At 39.4% G+C, this 2,778-nt stretch overlaps 1 long non-coding RNA gene across 1 annotated transcript; it reads left to right on the forward strand.

Annotated features, from left to right (window-relative positions):
* Nucleotides 1–634: 634 nt before the first annotated feature.
* On the forward strand, nt 635–2,345 carry LOC117824382. The gene is made up of 3 exons (XR_004633576.1): nt 635–711; nt 1,347–1,510; nt 1,707–2,345. It is a non-coding gene; the product is annotated as an uncharacterized LOC117824382 (long non-coding RNA).
* The last annotated feature ends 433 nt before the right edge of the window (nt 2,346–2,778 follow it).

Consider the following 2,778-nt stretch of genomic DNA (forward strand, 5'->3'; position numbering starts at 1 on the left):
GTTTGGGCCATTGCAAATCAGTTACCCTTGTCGGCCATCATAAAAAAACAAATGCTCATGTGCTATGTATCTGAAATAATGGTTAAATCATGCCAACTGTAGTGGAGATAATGTTAATATCTCTGTCTGGACACTAGTTTGTGATGTTTTACCAGGTTCACGCACGGGGTGTCGGCCAGAACGCCAATTAAGGCCAAATTCTCAAGCGCATGAAAAACACAGAGAGTTGGAAGTTGGTTGATTTGGGTTTTTACTATTTGTGTGTGGTTTTTTCTACAAAGAAAAGGGACAACAATTAGATCTTAAACAGATAAAGCAATAAACACACTTCTTTATACTATAGCAATAGCTTAGCAAGAGAGCCGGTCGGTGCCGAAAACCTGAGAACCTACACAATGAACACATGGTGAACGTCTACACTCCAAACGGTGTCTCAATAACAGTTCACAGTGCAACATCAAAATAAATCAACTTTCCTATTACCGTTATCCTTTTAGATTAATACTCACTCTTTCATTCACGCACATCCAGCTTCTTATCACTCGTCTGTGTGTGCACCAGCTACTCATCACCGCATGGCATCCCTCACTCACAGTCAAACACTAGCTGGGGAAGCCCCTCCCACTTTGAAAGTGAAAGCATAACTTAAAGACATTTGAAATCGAACAGGATTTAACATAACTTTGGGGCCTTTTCTACACCAACTTTAAGGTAAATATTGAACACATGTTCATGCTATTTGATGGATTGCATAGTTTATGAATGCAAAAAAGTCTGGCTTAAAGTTTAAGTAATAACCATAGACAAAGCACTTGGTAAATGTTTGTTTTTAAAAGGTGCTATACAAATAAAGTTAGCATTATTAAAGGTTAATACAAGCAGTCACTGTTATTACAAGGTTGGGGATTGCTTTCTTGTCAGTGGGTTTGAGTGAGAAGGTTACACTTTATATTTTGGATTTGTGAGATTCAGATAGTTTAATTACTCTGGAATTGGACCCAACAAACAGATCATAATTGTTTATAATTCCCAGCCCTAATACTCCATGATGATGTTTCTCCCTGGACCAATCAGCTGACAGAAAGTCCAACACTTGGACAGAGCTGTGCTGCTTGCTCGGCTGAAAACACTTTCCTATACATGTGGTGTTGTGTTGAGAAGACAACATCCGTCTTGCTCCCTCTCTGCAATTGCAAAAATGTAACACTAAACTGTTTTGCAGCTGAAGACAAATAGCAGTTTGAGCACGGATCATGCTTTAGCCCCTTTAGAACAATGTCTTTTCTATTCCCGCTGTGATCCGTCTTCATCCTGTCGTGTCTCCTGTCAAATGTTTTCCCTTTCAGTCTAAAAGGTCACGATCTGTCTGCCGGCCCTCTGCATGCCTCGACTCCTTGACCTCAGACGTGGACATGGTTTTCTTCTTCACTCCTGTCTACTCTGCTAAGTTGCTGTACTTGGATTGTTGTGGTCACTTATATTGGCTCAGGGACTTATCTTTTTTTGGAAGGTATGTAAACATTTAGCCCACATTTATCCATCTGTACAGAATTTATTTAACAAAAAATTTGTAATAAAAACAGTCTTATTCATCAAAGATTGAATGAAGTGGCAGGCCAACTTTATGGGCTTCACGCTGAGTAAAAGGTAGCCACTTAATTTTGAGAATGTAATTAATTCCCTGCCGTTTTTACCCGCTCTTTCAGATTTCTGTTCTGGCTTGAAGCCCTTTCAGATGATGGAGGGCAGTCGCATGCCGCAGCGTCTCTTATTTCCCATAAGACGGCAGCTGGGGGAGGAAGACGGATACTCTCACATGGCTAATAAAAGTGCTGGAAAGCACTCAATTTCCTGCTACTGAATCTTGTGAATGGAGGAATCCCACTGAGGACAAGCTGCTTCGTCTGTGACTGGAATAGGACTTACGCACAGTACATACATAGTTTTATCAGTCGTCATGCTGAGAAAGTATTTCATCTGATGTGTACCCATTATGTGATCCATATATGGACACACTGTGATGAAAAATGTACTCTGTTTTTGTTTATTCTCAGAATAGATCATATCTTGCTGGCTCTTGACTGCACGGGTAATGTAACACTGGTGAGGACATTTTTGAGAGCAAAGAGATTGACAAGAGCAGATAACACTCTACATCACACTATTGATAGTGTCATAGTTGTAGTGTGGACATCAGCCATGTAAATGCTGGTATATTTAATGACTATTCAAAATCACAGTCTGCATTACATGGACTGTTTTATTCCCATTTTTATTCCTTGGCTTTCAACCCCGCATGAGACTCTGCTCCTGTTTTAGTGTTTTATGGTTTGTTTTTATTTATTGTTTCTATCGTTTCATTGTTTTTATTGCTTTTATTGTTTTATTATCCTGTGTTTGAATTGTTTTATGCCTGCTTTTTTTGCCTATTTATGTACAGCACTCTGTTTCGGCTGTGGTCGTTTTTAAAGTGCTTTATAAATAAAGTTGCGTTGAGTTTTATAAGACCCATGAAATGAACAATACATTTCTATCTAATGTTTCTATAATAATGCAACTCTACACATACTCCATCTGATGTTTCTCCTTCGTACAGACCCACCACAAGTTGATATCAGATGTCCAGCCCCTCCTTGGTTTTGATTGGATGTTGAGGGTGATATTCACAATGAATGCAGCGGTGTCCCGAGAGTTGAACTATTTTCAACTCAAAGCGCTGTGAGCACAGACACAAAAAACAGCTGGTGCATGTTTGTGCTTAGGATACTTAGCATTGAA

Source organism: Notolabrus celidotus, chromosome 13 (genome assembly GCF_009762535.1).
Source record: "Notolabrus celidotus isolate fNotCel1 chromosome 13, fNotCel1.pri, whole genome shotgun sequence".
NCBI lineage: Eukaryota > Metazoa > Chordata > Actinopteri > Labriformes > Labridae > Notolabrus > Notolabrus celidotus.